The following is a 19,046-nucleotide window of genomic DNA, read 5'->3' as shown; positions in this document are numbered from 1 at the left end:
ATGTGTAGGTGCGTATTGAGTCATGATTGCATCTAGTCCCAATATATTTTCCAACTGTCCCGTAATCAGTTTTTACAGTTTTATTACAATCGCTAGGACCCATTTCTCAATATTTAGGTCACTTTTTCAAAACTCTTCACACAGTGAGCATAACAACAGTCTATGTGGGCTAAACTATGGATCATTTTTCATTGCTTTGGCACAAAATGCATTCAATGACTACATCTTTCAATTTTCATGAACTCTTTTCTCACTCAGACAACCACCACCAAAACTCTATGTACCTACAGGACAATTTACACATGTTTACATACTCTTTTCAAAACTGTTAATTAAACTTAAATTCAAAACCTCAAATAACCCCAAAATTGACTAAGACATACATTTGCTACATTTCTACAGTAATACTGTATTGAAATATATTCTAAATCTAAAAAATGAAATACTATCAAAACAATTAGACCAACCACAGCTGATTCCCATTGTAGCTGAACACCTACACAGGTGTTAGTCATTCAATTACATTACCATCTATACAAAAGGGGACATCTTAGGAATAATGATGTAATGTAAACATGGACCCAGCCAGTGATAGAGAAGTGGCTGACAGAGGAGGAAGAGTGGCTGGGAGAGGAGTACGTATGCATGGTGGAAGAAGACTGAGAGGAAGATCAAGAGCTGTAGTCTCAAATGAGATTAGGGCTACTATAAATCATGATCTATCAATGGGAGAGGCTGGTCTGAGATTGCAGCCAAAGCTCAACAGTGGCATCTATTCTGAGTAATTTCCAGCAAAACAACAGGTAAGATGTGCATTCTGCAAGGGCATCTGACTGAACTACGCATTACATAAGTAAATTGAGCAAAGCCTCCTAACCTACTTGTGTGTAATTGTTTTTGTATTTCTGCTTAGTACCCAACGGTTACCTCCTACAGGCGGGAGAGGTAGGATTTTCACTGCTGGGCAGGAAACTGCAATCGTTGATATGTTCACCAGAAACAATTGAATAAAACCAAGTTTTGGCAGACAATGTAAGCATATCAAATATTTCTAGAGTCCTGAAACAACATCAGGTCAGGATGAAGCAGTTGTACACTGTCCCCTTTGAGAGGAGCTCTGAATGAGTCAAGCAACTCAGAAACCAATAAGTCCAGGTAAGATGACTATAAAATACAGAACTGGTGTTGAACAAAACCAAACAGGGCAGAGGCACACAATGGCATGTTTTTAGGTATAATGTAAACTACTGTAATAGTCTAACTCTTATGTTGCCTTGTGGATTTATTTTAGAGAGTCATGGAGATTGAAGCCAGGCAAACACCCCACATATTCATCTTTGTTGATGAGGCTGGTTTCAACTTGGCCAAAACACGGCGGTGAGGAAGGAATGTGATTGGAAAAAGAACCACAGTGGATGTCCCGGGCCAGAGGGGTGACAACATCACAATTTGTGCAGCAATATCATCTGGTGGATTGTTGTTACACAAACCGCTAATTGGGCCATACAACACCGAGCATCTCATTTCATTCCTGGGTGACTTCTATGGAAGGGTTGTGCCAGGTGAGGAAAGGGTTTCAGTGAGGTGAAATCGGCCGACGTTTGTAATTATATGGGACCATGTGGCATTTCACCACTCCTGTGCAGTCACAGTGGTTTGCAGCCCATCCCAGGATGATGTCACGTTTCCTCCTTCCTTACTCTCGATTCCTCAACCCCATAGAGGAATTATTTTCCTCATGGAGGTGGAAGGTTTATGACCACCATCCACATGATCAAATGTCCCTCCTGGATGCAATGAATGCTGGATGCCTGGACATATCTGCAGAAGATTGCCAGGGATGGACAAGGCATGCCAAATGATTCTTTCCTAGGTGTATTGCCCAAGATGACATAAGATGTGACGTGGATGAGAACCTGTGGCCAAATGCATAACAGGGTTGACTAGTATTGCTACTGTATTTGTATTGGTAGATGGCGTATATACAAATTATTGTATTTTAGAATCACTAAATGCCATTAAATGCCAAAACATATTGAAGCATATTGCATCATGTAGAGAGGTGTCATTCTTGATTTGTAAAGAAAACATTGTCTAATGCTACCTGTTGTTAGTGTTGTTTAGGTCATTGTTTTATGAGTGACAACGTGTGCTTGTTGGGCGACAACCTTTGCTAGTGTTATGGAAAAACGAGTTGATTTAAGACATGTATGAAGTGTTTTGGTAGTTTTAGGGCATTTTGAATGTGAAATTAACGGCTGTCCTAAGCTGAAAGTTAGGAGAACTGTGTGAAGAGTTTTGAAAACGTGACCTAAGTATTGAGAAATGGGTCCTAGCGACTGTTAAAAAAAAAAAACGAATGTCCATTCTAGAATGCCGTTCTAGCCAATCAGAAACAAGTATTCAACAACGCTGTGGTATTAGGTTATTACATCTGCAATGGCACTATAGCTAGACATCTTTATATACTATTTTATTCACTTTGTAAAGACTGAAAGCTCTCATTATGGGTCACATGTCTCTCTGCTGGATATATGGGATTTTAACTAAACATAATATATTATTGTAATCAGTAGACTTCAGGGAACACCCATATATATATTTTGAGCATTTACAAGTAAACTATTGGAACTAGCCATGAAAACATAACTTAAGTTGGCACATGTTTTTGCCACTTTTCTACTCATAGTTTTAAGGATATGTACATTATCGTTCAAAGGTTTGGGGTCACTTAGAAATGTCCTTGTTTTTTAAAGAAAAGCAAATTTTTTTGTCCATTAAAATAAAATCAAACTGATCAGAAATACAGTGAAGACATTGTTAATGTTGTAAATGACTATTGTAGCTGGAAACGGCAGATTTTTAATGCAATATCTACATAGGCGTACAGAGGCCCATTATCAGCAACCATCATTCCTGTGTTCCAATGGCACATTGTGTTAGCTAATCCAAGTTTATCATTTTAAAAGGCTAATTTATCATTAGGAAACCCTTTTGCAATTATGTCAGCACAGCTGAAAACTGTTGTTCTGATTAAAGAAGGAATAAAACTAGCCTTCTTTAGACCAGTTGAGTATCTGGAGCATCAGCATTTGTGGGTTCAATTACAGGCTCAAAATGGCCAGAAACAAAGAACTTTCTTCTGAAACTTGTCAGTCTATTGTTCTTAGAAATGAAGGCTATTCCATGCGTTAAATTGCCAAGAAACTGCAGATCTTGTACAACGCTGTGTACTACTCCCTTCACAGAACAGCGCAAACTGACAATAACCAGAATAGAAAGAGGAGTGGGAGGCCCCGGTGCACAACTGAGCAAGAGGACAAGTACAAGTACAAACTAGAGTGTCTAGTTTGAGAAACATACGCCTCACAAGTCCTCAACTGGCAGCTTCATTAAATAGTACCTGCAAAACACCAGTCTCAACGTCGACAGTGAAGAGGTAACTCCAGGCTGCTGGCTTTCTAGGCAGCAATGGATTCAGATTCAGAGTGTTTAATAGTCACCAGAACAATTATTTCACCCATCTGCTGGACTACCCCAAAAAGATCATGTTCAAATAATTTGATTTTGCAAGATACCATTTAATTGGCGGGTATGTTTGTGTATACAATCCTAAGTGTACCCTTTAAATAAGTTTACTGTTTGGATAATGTGGTTCTGTTATACTTCTGTTACAGCTCAGAAGCATACTGCATGACCTGGTGGCTGCAGTTTTGACAGTTGTAGTCCTTTCCCAACTCTGTGTTTTGCTGTTGGGGATTATGGGTTCAAAGGTCATGCTTAATCCCCAACGAGTTAGTCTGAATATCAAAGCCCTCCAAGCCAAGCCCATCCTATGGGGGACACATTGAAACCCAATCTTCAAACTAAATGCTTCAAGATGGTTCTCAGTTTTTTCCTGTTTTTCCAGGAAACTACAAACTATAAAGGGATTCATGTGTGATATGAATTCCTATAATGATTGCAAAATACATATACAGGATTTAGTTCAGAGGAATGACATTGTCTGTGTTTTCCTCTGTTATGGTGCAGCTCCCACTGTCTTTGAGAGAGAAGATGCTGTATCTGAACAGAGAAAATGAACAGAGAGATGGTTTCCATTTCACTGGATGGGGTTATCCCACCGGAGGGCCTGACAAGCTCCTGATGCTGTCTGACAGCCCAGGACTTTCCACCACTTTGATGCCATGACATTTGAATGGAGCAGCCTGGGGGGAGATGGATGATAACTTGCATGAGTTCACCCATTTCTCTGTCTCCTGCTGGCGGGCTGTATAAAATATAATTGCTCAGAGCATGATTAAAGTCCCTCAGCAAAGTGTGAACACATTAAACACACCCGTTGAACACACTTAGCAGTCAAAAGAGAGGTGCAACACTCTTGTGTCTTTGAAACATATCTAGAAAATAAAAATAACTGTGCTGTGCTTGACAACAGTGAACAAAGAGGGACAGTTTGTCCTACTTTGAAGATTTATCCCTTGGGTGGATTTACATGTCCACCGTTGGTTCTGAGCAAGCACTGGAATTGTCCCATTTTGGCACTAAACATGCTTTTGTAAACAGCAATACTACTGCCTGTGATTTCACACAGCAGAACTACACATAGTCATACATCCACAGTCATTGACTCACAAATACATATGCACACAAATACAGAAAGACAGACAACCCCCTCCCCCACAAAAGCATATTCTAGTAGAGAGCAGAATGGTGTGTAGTTGGGTAATTAGCCCCCATCTCCTTTGATATGACAGATTTATGTACACCAGAAGAATGGCTTGATCTAACCTTCCAACCTCCCATTGCCTAAACTCTACCCCCCCCATCCCCCCCACACACACACACACCACCACCATTCCGCTAGGGTGATAGGTTGTTTACGTTCAAAGAAACCACAGTGGCGTCTTTTGAGTTGGCTAAATGAAGTCCATTGTGGTAAGATGAACAGCTACAGATTACCTTCATCCATGTCTAAATGTAATGGATGTTTTCTCCCAAAAAGGAACATTTGAATTATATCCATGCACAACAAGATTTTCCCAAGATGTTTTTTGAAGCCTATTGATTTGTTGTAGCTGCTTTGAAAAATGTCCCATCCCTGATAGCCTACTGAGATGTCAGTGAACATGATATAAACCATTACAGTAATCCAGATGAATTTGGGCTTCTCTGTCTCATTACTTTTCAAGAGCTATCTTGGAGAATGATCTGTGCCAAATGAAAAGAGCATACATCATTAATGAGTTAAAGCATTTCCAGAATCTTCTTTTTTCTGCAGTTTCCTGCACTAATGTACTGTAAGGAGTGAAAGATTTATCGTTTCATTGGACAGATATCCCAGACTCTCCATTCCATCTCTGCAGCCAGAGTACTATCATGAGTATGCTTTAGAGCAGCTGCGAACAGTAGGACTCTGTTATGGCGATTCTACTGAAGAAAAATGTATTGTGTAGTATTTTGTTCTCAACAATTAAAGGGATCCTGTTGGGAGCACATTTCTGAAAACAGCTTGGAGTCCCAGCCCAGTGGGGGCATGGCTAATTTATGCAGAACATTATAGTTAGAGCCAATTAGGATTTGTGTCACGTAAAACACAGCTTGTCTCTGTTGTTTTATTTCATAAAATGTTTTTACATAATTAATGCTTCCATGTAGGACACCTGTTTGTCACAAAATACTGTTTTTCTGGCCACATTGGAATATTAGCTAACAGCTATGGATATACATGTAGCTTTTCCTTGAGGTAGTGTTTACACCATATCCTGGGATTAAATGTGAATTTAGAATGCATGTTGGCATACTGAACATGAATCTCCTTTCACAACACTGGTTATTCAAACTCAGAGAATGTAAGGTCTGTGGAGGACAACAACAACAGTGTATGTCATGTCCACAATACATAGAACAGGAGATACTTGAGTGTTTTGTCCAAAGCACATAGAGGTTTGGTTCAAAAACACATGGGCATAATTTCAGTATGGAGTCAGCAAGTTATGATGGGGATAAGTTTGTGAGAGAACACCCACACACAGAAGTGGGATGTCAACTCTGTGTTTCCTGTTCTACATCTCGTAAGGGATATTGTTCATTTCCAGCTCAGGAAACTCTGTCACACACACCCTGAATGTCAGTTACACTAGAGTCAACCAACCCAAGGTACTAGATTCACTCCAGTCAATGAATCACTTATATGATGACTTTAGGAATTCAATTAACGATATTTTACAAATCATTTGCATTTGTTTATTTCTACTATCTACAGTATGAGTTATTTTTAGATTATAATATTTCCAGGAACATCAGGTCTGCTAGTTTTATGCGTAATTATTCATTACGGGATTTTTCTGCAGCTTCTGTTTTTCACCCAAAGGACAACCAGGGCTAAACTGGTTTATAATTCATGATAATATATCATCTTAAAACACTAAATCTTAACATCTTAACAAAACACCATAACTTGATATATCAGCAGCGTGTAGATTACTAAAGGGGGAGAGTATAGCTGTCATTACGTTCAATTAAAGTAAAATTCTCCATGGTTCTCTGTCATCCCAAAATGAATAAAAGCAGGTGGTAGCCACAAATAATACATTTCCCTTTGGGCTAGTTGACATAAGGATCACACAAAGTCACAGCCCCATCATCAGTCACTGTAGCTTTTGTTCTATGAAACGTCAGGATGATCTCCCCTAAGATGTGGCTATATTTATATTCCTACACTTTCAGGGGTACACTGACTCAGAACAAAATGCATTAAGATTTTGTTAGATTACTGTTTGCTGCAAAACTTTAAAACAAGTGTAAATAGTTAAGCCAGTACTAGTACATAGTAAGTGGTGTTCACTACCGATTCAGAGCTGTATCCTGTAATGGACAAGTCACTTCCTCAAAAAGGAAAGCTTAGTTCCCAGTGCACAATACTTCCCAGAACTGTAGTGTGTGGAGCGGATATGGAAGGCTGTGGAGTAGTCCCTCAGTGCCTAGGTGGACCAAGAAATGACACCCTTGGTCACAATGATGATGAATCCTCAATCCCTTTTGGAAAACTTTTTTTTAAAGGGTTCCAAAAGGGTTCCTCAACTGTGGAAAGGGTTCTACAAGGAACCCAAAAGGGTTCTACCTGGAACCAAAAGGGTTCTACCTAGTACCAAGAAGGGTTCTACAAAGGGTTCACCTATGGGGACAGCCAAAGAAACCTTTTAAGTTCTAGATACCACCTTTTTAAAAATCTAAGTGTAGTAGATATACACAGATGAGATCAAGGCACCCCCCATTTGTCATTGCCTTTCAGTTATTCACTAAGGAAGATGTTTCACAAAGATCTTGCTTCGTAGTGTTTAAGGTTAGCTATGGTGCAATTTTGCACAATGAGCAATGGAGACTGCTGATTTGTTTTGGGAATACACAGGCAGGGGACGAATGGCTTTGCAGTGTGTGAATGCCCGTCTTATCCCCCCCTCATGGTTGCCCTGTCTCACCTCTCCCGTTTTGTGGAGACTCCAGCGGAGCAAAGTGTTTCTGGTTGCATGCCACCAAGCTGGACCGCCATGCAGGAATCTCTGGAATTCCCAGACACTGGCTTTTTCCCAGTGCCCTAAAGTGCCAAATGAACAATGACAGCAGCAACATCTTTCTTGAATTGCACAGCATGAACTCAGGGGCCTCTCTCATTCCTCCCTTTCTCCCTCATTGTCAAATCCATCTAAACTCCTTAAGAAGGGACAACAGACTCCATGTTGATGAGAGGCCCTGTGAATTACTTAGGAGTGTTTGCTAAACATACATGCTTTAAAAAAATAGGGAACTGGTAGGCTACCTATTTCAATTGTTTGTTAGGCCTATTAACATTACAATTATCATATACATCATGTGGTCAATTAAAATGTCTGCTCATTCCTATAAGGCAGTAATTCACATTTAGATTTATCTGGATTAAGTTGTCTTTTCTGATTACCCATCTTGTACAGATTTGATAAAACATTTTTTCAATATAGTTTAGTTTTGAAATGCAAATAAAAACAGGACAGAAAGAGCGTCTCACGTTGGTCTTGCTAGAGGGGAAAAAATAGCCAGTTCTACAGTTTCACTCTGACTGGCACTGAGGTAGTTAATTAACTGTGACACGGTTGGCTTGAGAGGTAGCAAGAATGGGACAAGCGGCTTGAACACTAGAGCTCAGAGAGCGGTGGAGGAAGAACAAACGCATAGAGCCTAACACCTGCCAGACTATTTTACTATTTTAAGTGTTAATATTTCCTGGATTTGTCTATGCCTGGATTTGTCATTCCGGAGTTTTCAGGGGACGATGACTTAAATGAAAACGTGAGAGATTTCTAAAGCATCACGTAATTTCCATGCATGTAATTTGAGGAAAAGTGCTCTCTGCATGAAGCAAACTTTTTGACAACTTGCGAAACCTTACCAAGCAGTGGGTCTACGTGAAGCAGTATTACACGTTTACATTGCCTACGGTGATACACATTTTCTACTATTAGTTTGGAGGCAGATTTCAAACGTTATCATTTTCGGAAGGCTAAACAACGCCACAGAATGTGACATCTACTGTCTCGCGACGACGCCGACTGAGCATACCTGCATTGCAAGTGAGTTTGTTATTAATTTCTGTTTAGATCACCTTTTGTCACGGGTAAAGTCCCATTCTTGTCTGCAAAACTAGGCTAGTTACTTTTCTTTCAACCCCATTGTAGTCCATATTGGCCTTTGACGTCTTCAGTCGCAGTTAGAGCATAAGCTACGCTATACATATAAAGCTTATGTATAACTCATCAAATATTCATACATCAGAAATAATTTGTAAATCATACAATAGAAATGTTGTTATAAAGAAGGTGTAAACCTACGTGTACTGCTTTGACAAATGTGGCAAAACTCTTACCATCCTTATAGCATGTATATGCCGCTTATGAATGACATGAAGCATCTATAAAACCATTATGGAAAGGTTATAAAGGCTTTACTAAGCTTTCAAAGATGGAGTTCAACCTTAGGTTTTGCCCCATCAGCCTCCCTCAACATGATCAAATTATGGCAAATGATACCACATGCTCTGACATTTCCTCAGCCCCCACATTTTCAAATATGCCAACTTTCCTGATGATGGGGCATTTATTATGTTCTCTATCATCTCATTTTAGCTTCACTGATCTGACTGATAATTCTGGTAGTAAACTAGGCTATGAATTCACTCCCCACATGGCAGGCACACATCCACCTGAGTGATGTTATTTTCATTTAACAAACTCATGAGCAAACTTTTTTAGGACCAGAGATGAGGTTTCAAAATGCACATTATATGTTCCCCTCTTAGTGGGCCTATGTATAATTCATACTCTGCCTCCCTGGCAGAAGTGCTTATGAATAATGCATTTTAAGTTAAAAGCACAACACTTTTTTGTGACATAGGCTATCTGCCCATACTCAAATAATGTCAGAACATATTATTATCCTCTTAGCTATACTATTATTAGTATAGGGCCCCGTCTGATAGTGTTGTTTATGTTGTGTTTAATCTAAGAGATAAATAGGGGCTTTGTTCAGTGCTGGCCTACTCGTTCTTCACAAGTTGTGTGGTCCTGTGACCTGTGGTCATGCTGCAAATTGTTCCCTACCTACACACTATCCCCTATGACACTGGTAAGTCTACACCAGTACCTATAGGAACAAATTACATAAAGCTGAAAAAACACCAGCAGGGACACTGTAATTTCTGACAAGGAAATAAAGAAATACAAACATCTATATGAATTTACAGCAACAACAAAAAATCCGCTACATTTTCTAAGCTGCTCCTTCTATTTTAGTGTGTCAAACAGTGTTCTAGCTTTGTGCTAGGTGTGAGGGCCTCGACAAATACACGAGGAAAAACATGAAAAAGCTCTCAGTGGTTTTCGCCCTCTACAGCCACGGATGGACATCTATCATTTTAGTGAAATCATGGAATGGTTTTGCATTTTAAATGTGTGGTGGAAAAGGGGAGTAAATAAAGTAATGATAGCTTTAATTGCTCACCCGTGCAATCCATGGAAAATGTATCTGAATGGTTAAATTTCAGATTATGGCCCTTAAATATTTACGTTGTAGCTACGGCTACAAACATACCATTAATGACATGGTAACCATATTAACACCGTGCACTTTCATATTGCCATGGTTGTTTCACAAATACATTTTCCTCTCATATTCGACATCTGACAATGCAGCAAATGTTAATGTCTCGTTTTAGTAGTACTAGTCAGACATTAGCTTCAAATGCAGCGATAGACCGCTCCTATCAATTCTGAATGTCTATGAGACCTCGTTATGTTGTCTTGACAGGTGCTTTAACACTGCACATGTCATAATGCTGGCAGTTGTTAGTTTTTGCCCCTATTTGTGGAATTAACTTGACATTTTTATCACATTGTCACTTCAAAATTGAATCATTGTGTAAATGAATCAGTGTGAATATTCCATTCTATTTCTCAACATCCCGTGTACCAGTTGGATTCTGCATTATTCGTGCATTTTCTTTGCCCCCAGAAAGTTGTAAATATGCTAAGGTTAGGTAAATGCTTGAAAGTCAGGTTTGAAAGTTTGAAAATATGAAAGAAATCATATGTTAGGTGTATTGGAATATAGAATGAATTATGGAATTGAGTTTGAAGTGAAAAGATTATCGGAGTGCAAAGGGGTATTAAATAAATTGAGTGTAGGATTATGAAATGTCTCTCTGCAGCTTTTAAAATGTATTATTTTCAGAACCAGAATTTAAAATAATCCATCTCTGTATGGTCATTAATGTCTCTTGTTAATATGCACTTCTATGAACGTTTTCCTCTTATCTGAACAGCAAACCTTTACTTTTGTTTAGCATGTCTCTCTGTATAGTCTATACTCCAATCTCTCATGTTGAGCCTTGCTTGACTCAAAGCCATTCTGTTTCCTAAAACTTTATCTCCTCTTCTGTTTGAAATAGAAACAGGCTATGTGTAGGTTCTCATACTCCAGTGTAGGTTCATTTTATTTAGCAAAACCACCTATCCAACTTTGACTTATCGTTGAGTCCTGGCACAGTCGCCTGGCAATGGTTGGTTGAGACATTGTGAGCGACAATTTTCATTGCTACTATGTTTATGGCCAGCTCCTAAGTCATGTTTGTCCAACTGCAAAATATCTCTATTTTTATTTGACAGTTTGACCTTAAACCTTAAACTTTTATCTTAGTGTTTATCTTAGCTCTTCAAAAGAGATTGCCATAACATCTCCAAGAATCCCTGAGGATGAGATAGTGAGAGTGTAAGGAGAAAGAAAAAGAAAAGCAATCTGTCTGACATTTTGCAATAAATAGTAGAAATATATTTTGACGTGTAATTTACTGTCACACCTGATGTATATTTGTGGCATTATGCTTTTAATTATGCTAGGCTACCTGACACCCTGTCAGGTTAGAATGTTGGGCCAGTAACCGACAGGTTGCTAGATCAAATCCCTGAGCTGACAAGGTAAAAATCTGTCGTTCTTCCCCTGAAAAAGGCAGTTAACCCACTGTTCCTAGGCTGTCATCGTAAATAAGAATTTGTTCTTAACTGACTTGCCTAGTTACAGAAAGGTAAAATATATATATATATATATTTTAACATTTCAGTTTAGGGGGAATCTCAGCATTTACAAGCTTTATTGCAGGGATAAACAATTGGTAGGTTTACTGGAACATATTTATCCTTACTTTGCAAACCTTGGCAAAATGATTTTTTTTTTCATTTTTGTACTGTATGTAAATCATTTTGTGTTGCGTGTCAGAAGGTGCCATACTAAGGAAGTTGTTATTATAGTTAGTAACACTTTACATAAAGTAGAGGTATAATGATGTATTACTTTTTATAATCATGTTTAAGCCTTTATAATGTCTTATTATAAGAAGAACGCGGATGGAATCACCGAATCCATACATTAAAACGGAATTCAACACTAATCAAAAATGTATTGAACTTAGTAGGAATAAACAAAATGTATTGAAAATGTGTTAATTTGGCCAAGTTTATCATAAAGCATGAACCGAATGCATCAGTGATTCGTATTTCCTGAAACTTTCTGTAAGAGACAACGATAATTCCCTCTCTATGTGCATGTGCGGTGGGTGAGAGTCTACCCCTTTGTGCAGCCGTTAGCGATGATGCTAATGAAAGTCTTCTGGTAGATGGAAAGGCTTTCTCAAAAACCGTCTAAATTAAATGTTAACTACAAAGTAGCCTATGCTTACATGGCAGAATGATATCATGATTATCCAGTGGGTATTTGTTTCGAAAACTCTACCATCACATGTGTGCTACAAAAACACAGCTAAACAACAGTCTCTTGCTAGGTGCACACTGGAATTAAAGGGTAACTACACCCAAAAATCAACATTTTTTTTTCTTTTCTCCCAGACCTCAAAAGTGGTGTCCTGATGTTTAAGCATTGTTGTCGACTTAGAAATTTTGAGAGCGAAAACCTGAAGGAAAAAGGGGGAAAACGGGAACCTGGAAAAACTAAACAGTGAAACTGGAACGCAGGGAAAACAAAACGGAATCAAGCAAAAAATAAAACTGATTTTACAAGGCCCTAAACATGTATAAGGCGTATAATATGCCTCTCTATGTAGCAGATTTGCAACTAAGTACATTAATGGAAGGTAGACTCAATGATATGACATAGATGCAGAAAGTAAACAGCATAGGCTCAACTTCTCAGCTGTTTTGGTACCCTGGCTACCACACTGTGAACAGCGTGAAGTGAACCCTTGCATCTCACTCATCTCAATATCTGTGGTGCTGCTCGTGGCAAAGTCACTTCACTGAGTCTACCTTTAAATGTTCCATCTTGACGTTTGATGTAGGGTAACAACTGGAGGTGATCCACAGTGCATCAGAAGCCAACCACAAAGCTGGTGTCATGTAGATATATGTTCAGATAGGGACCTGGCTATGGTTCGTCATCACTTTCCCTGACACTCTCCTTGTCATCAAGGATTTGGGGCATTCAAGCAGTTGCCAGGCTCCAACTCACCACAAATACAACCGGTCTCTTGAGACGGTTGTCATGACAGCCTCAGTGAGTTTTGCTGGGGTCAAATGAGGGCCAGCCTGGGCCCTAGAGGTTAAGAGGAGGGGGAAGGGGGGAAGAGAGTGATTGTTAGGTATACCAGTGAGTGTGGCAGACTTAAAATATATAGGCCCGCTACTGTTGGTGCCGTATTTAATTTTATGAGCAGTACCATGGTAAAATAATTTCTCAAATGTTTTTGTCGTTTTTGTCCTGGGGTTTCTTTTCCCCCCCAATTATTTTGTGACTAAACACAATACCCTAGATGTACTAGGCTGTATGATACAGGAAGAGACTTGCAGAACCTGACATGTTCTTTGCATTACTCCGGCATCAAAGACAATGTGGCACTTAATGAAAAAGACAAGTAGCTCTCAGGTGAGCAAGGGGCAGAGTTCTCTTTTATTATCAGTCAGCCCAGTGACAGTCAGAGATAGTATCAGACTGATTATATACTATTTATACCATATAAATATTGTATACCGCCAGCCACACAGCACTTGTGCCAGTCACCAGGACTTCAAAAGCAGAAGCACCTGACTTGACTTTAGAATGTTATCCCCCTCCCTCCCTCTCCCCTCCCTACCATCCTTCCTAAATCTGGTGCCACTTTTACAGGGAAAGGCACAATACAGGGGGCGTCAATGACAGCAGGCAAGGGGAGCTAATCCATGCAGCTGTCAGCCCGCGGGGTATTAAGCCTCCATTCTGAAGATTCTTGGCGACCTGCCAGAGGTAGAGACAGTCTTTTTCAGACAGGCATGGAGTATAGGCATGGAGGGCCTGGTGCTAGGCCTCTGTATCCACTGTACTCGAACTGAAGTAAATTCTTGGAACCCAATGGACCATTCTTCAAGCCTTTTACCGAGTGAAGATGTAGCCAGCGACTGTGTAAATCTAGAGAGCCATTCATCATGTCTGGTGTCGCTGGGCCTCACTTTGATTGGCTCACTTGTTCACTGGTCTCAAGCTCTAGACTCAAGCTCTTGTGGACTTGGATACTATGTACTGTTGTTTCAGAGTTCAGTGTTACATTTTCTATGTTCTGATTTTAGTAAAGAATGTTCTATTAAACATAGAATTCTGGATGCGCAGTGCAGCCTTGACTGTAATGTGTGTGAAATCTATATCTAAACACGGCAACCTTTCTGAAGGTCTGTTAAGCCAGGATTTGGGTCTGGCAAAAACAAACATGCATGTAAAAAATAAAACAAATAAAATGATGTTCTGTCATAAGCCAATCCAATGCTGGAAAACAGCTGTAGGGTATAAATAGTAGGGCAAGAAGTTTTAGTAATTGCAAAGGAATCCAGTGTTTATTGTGTAAATCAAAAGAGTAAGCCCATTTGAAACAGGTGTTGGAATGTGACAGGAGGGTGTCCATAGATCGCCCTCTATTTTTTTGCAAAATAGCCCTCTAATGCTCCCTCGCTCATTTTGTACCATTACAGCACACATGACCTCCACTTTGAGGGAATGAGTTCTGGGGGGCTGGATTACCAACAGAGACAGGAAAGGGAGGAATGATGGACTGCATAAATGTGGGGTGACGCAAATGCTCCCCTTTTGTGCTATCACATAAGGGGGAGGGCAGGGGGCATCCATGTGTTGTCCCCTTGCCCTCACTGTCCTTCTAGATTCAGGGAAACAGCAATGTTTGCCAACATTGTTTGAGACTATCTTTGGAGCTCTTTCGATTTTTAGTTGACGCAAACAAAAGCAAATGCAAATGTATCTTCTAAATGTTTTTTTGCTGTTGTTGCTGCCAGTAGTCTTGTAGCCAGACACCGTAATCTTGTGGATATCATTTTGTCAAAGAGTGGGCTTAGGCACAGTGGAACAAGTATATGCTGGCTAACACATATAGCTCTGGTTACACCTGAATGACAGGTGACATTTCAAGGACTATGACTTAGCTAGCTAGCTAGTATGTTCAGTCATCGTTTTTTTATGTTCAGTCATCGCCAGCAGCTACCACGCTTTTTGTTGTAGTTGAAAATTGCCAAGTGTGACACTTTCCTTGTGAAATAGCCTAGAAATTAAGGCTATGCTGCCAGTCACACTTTGAAGGAAACTGGATCCTTTCAAATGTTTGTAGTTATTTCTTCTCGAAAAGTAACACATTAGTTTCAAATTGAAGTTCAGTCAGTTCGTCTCTCACCCACTACTTGTCCTGAGTCTTGTGCTTGCTGACAGGCCTATTGTGGAGCTACAGGAGACATGGTCATGGAAGTGTAGTACTTCAAAGAGGAGCAGATAAGACAGCGGGAGCTTAACAGCCTTTGAAGGGAGGTGCTGAATCCAGTATTTAGGCGCGCAGGAGCTTAACGGTCAACTCCAAAGTTCACCACTTGGCCTGGATTACACATTGGACCCTGGACCTGTGTGGAGGGAGCCTGGTTACAGCTGCTACTGGAGAGGAGCCACAACACACCCACTGTAGGACCCTCCGGACAGACCATAGGATAGCAGCACTTTCCTCTCCTCAAACACACTATTGGGTTCTAGAACACTGGGCTCTTGATTTAGGCAATGAAGTCATAACACATGGAGCCTAAAGTGACAAAAAAGACATCAGATTAACAGGAGACACTCCCTACAAACATAATACCCTATGTATGCTTTGGATGCATGGTGTCATGGTTCACCAAACAGACTCTTCTTGTGACGCGTCAGAAATAGGAATCATGATTGATTAAAAGTCTCAGGACTATGGCACAGGTGCGTCCGCAAGTGGAGTGGAGGCATTGACAGTCTGTGAATGAAATATTTCTGCTGTGAGTCGGAGGCCCTCTGACTGGCCAAGCATTTGTCCCCTGAGCGAGGATGAAACATGCTGTACCCTCCACAGAATTAAATAGGTGTTGACACGTGCTGATACTGAAACAGACCAAGAGAGAACAGGCAGGGAGGCACAGGTCAGTCACTCCACACAGTAATGTTGTACGGTTCCTGACAGGTGATACAGCATTGTATTAGAAAAAGTTTCACAGGGGTATTTGTTTGACTTTCATTATCGTATGATCTATATGGCATGTGCTGTTGCCATTCCAGAGATAGATAGAGAATGAGACAGACAGAAAGACAGAGAGAGAAACCCACCTGGTGTTGGGGAGATGGCGCTAACAGCAAGGGTTGGGCTTAAGTAAATAATGATTAGGTTTTCGGCAGACGATGTGGAAACATGACCCCCATTGACCCGTGCTGGCGGTCTCCGTCCCTCCTGGGGCCGCCCTCCAAGCCTGTCGCAGCTTTCTTTCCAAGAGGCCGTGCTAATGAGCTCTCACGTTGACAGCCCTGTCCCCGATCGGCGCGTGTGGAGAGGTGCTGCATGGGGACGACTACTCGGACCAACATCAGGGACTAATTGTTGGCCAAGCTAGCAGGCCCAGTCATAGAGATAAAACACTCGTTTTGTATGGCTAGTTTTATCTCTATGGTCCCTGTACTGTTGGAGATGCAGTATGCATGGTGATATACACAAGCCTCTCGTGGGCACCTCTTTCCTTTTCCCCTGTGACCATGTGCCCTAGAAAACCATATGCAATCTGTCACTTCAACCAGCTCCTAATCTGCACTTCAAATCTGCAGGAAGGATTCAAACAGCCTTATGACCCACACATTTTATGCCTTTATATTTTTCCGTCCATATCCACAGCTTTCCAGACAGGAAAGTGCCTTTAGGAATAAATAACCTCCATAAACCTGTCGGTTATACAAAACAAATAAAACCAAGATCAGGAGGATTACTATGAATGTTGGCTCTTGGAAATGTATCACCATCCTTTATGGACACTAAATCCTCAAAGTCCTGGGTAAACTTCTGCCCTCTTTAGTCTTTGTTTGTATACTAGTGCATTCTGGGTCAAATTATAGTTTGTATACTTAGTGCATTCTGGGTAAAATTACAGTTTGTATACTTAGTGGATTCTGGGTCAAATTACAGTTGCCCAGATGTAGAATGATGAGAGTATGCACAATCAGGGAGCAGGCTGCAAATTATAAACTCAAGTACAGTACTCTATTATCTCTGGTTATACCAAAGTGAAGGCCATTGATTAAAAAGCAAATGCTTGAGACAAATAGAAATCAATTTGATATGACTTATTCAATACATTCATGCCTCAAGGAAAGCTATGTATGTTGGCGAATTCCTGTGCTGTTGCAACATCCATTTACTGTGTAACTGTTAGTGATTAATGTTATCATTATACAGTATGCTAAGATCGAGGATTAGCCCTCAAGTATAGCCTGTCTCTGTTTTTTTATGGGACAATAATGGTGTGAAAAGTTGTATCAGCTGTCGCAGGTTTTCAGGCCCCAACATGTTTTCTCCAGGGTGCAGCACACAGCTCTTTCTGCACTACTTTAATGACTCTGATTGCATCGTGAGATGTGGACAGACAGTAGTGTGTGAGATAGATGTTGACAAGAGCCATGGCCACCCTTCTGTCGGCTTAAACCTATGACAGGTTGGATTACGGGATCCAGGATTTTGTTGCAACGCCAACATGGCGGGTTCACTCAATCAACTAACGTTGAAGAAACATATTTTATTTTTTACTTTTATGAGACAAATATTTTTGGGACTGAAATGGAGTCTCAGACAAAATAAACATGTACAACGTTGCTTGAAAAGTCTGTACTAGCTTGTTTAATTTCATTCCTCTTTCATTGAGTTCCATATGAGGGATCCTTTGATGCATTCCTTTGTTTGTCTCGTTCTGTGGATCTGTGCATTCCTTATCGCAATTGTGGTTTGCATTGATAGGACCACCCCTATCTAGACTTCTAATGTGAACTGTTAGTCCTTTGGAACTAACTCCAAAATACAGCTGTGAACCCCACATTATTTCCATGGACTTTTCACCACTAGTCATTGCATTGCCTATGAAGCAACCACATCTGACCACACAGGAGCATCTATGACATCATAAGCAGAGCTAGTGCTCAATTGTCCATTATGATGTTCCCAGTGTCTAGAAATGACTGTTCTTTTGAAAATGTTTCACCCATCTTTGCTCCATGACATACTCCTCCTGCTATCCAGTCACTTGAAAGACTGAATGCCCTTTGCAAGCCACTGCAGGCAATTTAGCTGGTTTCACAGAAACTACATTTATATTTGAGGAGAATTTCACTACGCTACAACCCAAAACTGAGGTTCAGCTAGCTTCTCGTTGTTTGTCTTCAAGCTTACATTTGGCAGAGGAATTGAGGCAGTGGAAAGGAACTTGATGGCTTTTTGTTGTTTATCTACTGTGGACACAGGTCCAAAATCATGACTCAAATGTGAAAATCCTACCTTTTTCGTGTAATTTGTTTTGCTCTCCCAACATGTTTTGTGTCCATTCCCTCTCTCACCCCACTCTCTTGCTTTCTCTCTCTCTGTCTCTCTTTTTGATTTCCTCCTCCCATCCCTGTTATGTGGCATGGATACGCTTGTCCAGTCTGGCACATCTCATTAGATCTATGCACTAGTCCTCAGGTCGAATAGATCAGTTGTAAAACATGCTGAACCAGAAATAGCTAATTGCAAATTGTACAGTAAGAACCAATGTTTCATGAATATGCTTGAATCAGGTTGGACTTTAGAGAGAGTAAACACACTCAAGTACTTAGTACCCTGCTCTTCTTTTCCTCTGAGGTTCTAGTAGCAACCATATTTGTTGTGCATTCTTCATAAAGAGTTGTTTTTTTCCTACCCTGCGACCATGTATCTGACCATCCAGATCTCCTCTTATCTTCAGCAGTTCAACCTATTTGAGAGTATGGTCTGTTTGCATTGGCGAGGCCCATTCTTCTGTCTCCACTCTCCAATATGCAGGTGGATGTCCTCTTAGACCAAGGCTCTCTCTGGGATGATAATAACATGCTCTCAGTCACCTGTGGCTTGTGATTAGAGGCTAACATGCTATATGCAGACTCAGACTCCTCCACAACACTCTGTCATGTGAGCTCAT

The 19,046-nt window shown here is 40.4% G+C and overlaps 1 protein-coding gene across 2 annotated transcripts in view; it reads left to right on the top strand.

Annotated features, from left to right (window-relative positions):
- Positions 1-8,161: 8,161 nt before the first annotated feature.
- Positions 8,162-19,046, top strand: part of LOC112222057 (semaphorin-3F) — a 45,492-nt gene continuing 34,607 nt past the window's right edge. The window contains exon 1 of one of the 2 annotated variants that reach the window (XM_024384622.2): positions 8,162-8,606. The gene's annotated coding sequence lies outside the window, so the exon portion shown is untranslated. The remainder of the gene's footprint in view (positions 8,607-19,046) is intronic. The other variant, XM_024384623.2, reaches the window with a different exon arrangement.

The sequence above is a fragment of the Oncorhynchus tshawytscha genome, linkage group LG22, assembly GCF_018296145.1.
Source record: "Oncorhynchus tshawytscha isolate Ot180627B linkage group LG22, Otsh_v2.0, whole genome shotgun sequence".
Taxonomy (NCBI): domain Eukaryota; kingdom Metazoa; phylum Chordata; class Actinopteri; order Salmoniformes; family Salmonidae; genus Oncorhynchus; species Oncorhynchus tshawytscha.
Note: the sequence above shows the minus strand (reverse complement) of the source record. Positions and strands in the feature narration are given on the sequence as shown.